The 557-nt window shown below is 35.2% G+C and overlaps 1 non-coding gene across 1 annotated transcript; it reads left to right on the forward strand.

The window, feature by feature from the left end:
* Positions 1 to 278: 278 nt before the first annotated feature.
* On the forward strand, positions 279 to 350 carry TRNAV-UAC (transfer RNA valine (anticodon UAC)). The gene has a single exon. It is a non-coding gene; the product is annotated as a tRNA-Val (tRNA).
* The last annotated feature ends 207 nt before the right edge of the window (positions 351 to 557 follow it).

Consider the following 557-nt stretch of genomic DNA (forward strand, 5'->3'; position numbering starts at 1 on the left):
GGTGCATTTGATAGTTATAGGTCATTTATAGGTTATAAATGTCTTCAGAGTTTCACTTCTAATTGAGAATTCATCTGAACAAATTGATTCTCTTATAATAACTATTTTTCCCTCCACCCAATTTTCATAACTTCAATAACCATTAGGTAGGTACCTACATCTTCGATGTTGCTTTGCTTGTTTAGTAAAATATTGTTGAGACTTTAATTTATTGAAAGTTGTAGAATTTACAATTTATGAAGTTTCAAGGTCTAATTTTAAAAAATATAATTCCTTAAAGGGTGCTAGCTCAATGGAAGAGCACCTGCTTTACAAGCAGGAGGTTGATGGTTCGATTCCATCGTGCCCTGACATCCATACGGAATAGAGATGATCAATTTTTGGTGACGGAGGCTCTTTTGACCATCACCAATGAGCTTTGGTGACATTTTTCGACTCTCACCAAAAATATGAAATGGTGAAGGTCAACGAACGCCACCATATATATGCATCAATAGTGATGACCCTCAAAGGTCTGTAATCATAAATCGTTGTTGTTGATATGAAATCGTGACGGT

This window comes from Pinus tabuliformis, chromosome X, assembly GCF_031772625.1.
Source record: "Pinus tabuliformis cultivar Carrire ecotype Pingquan chromosome X, CPIR1, whole genome shotgun sequence".
NCBI classification, from domain to species: domain Eukaryota; kingdom Viridiplantae; phylum Streptophyta; class Pinopsida; order Pinales; family Pinaceae; genus Pinus; species Pinus tabuliformis.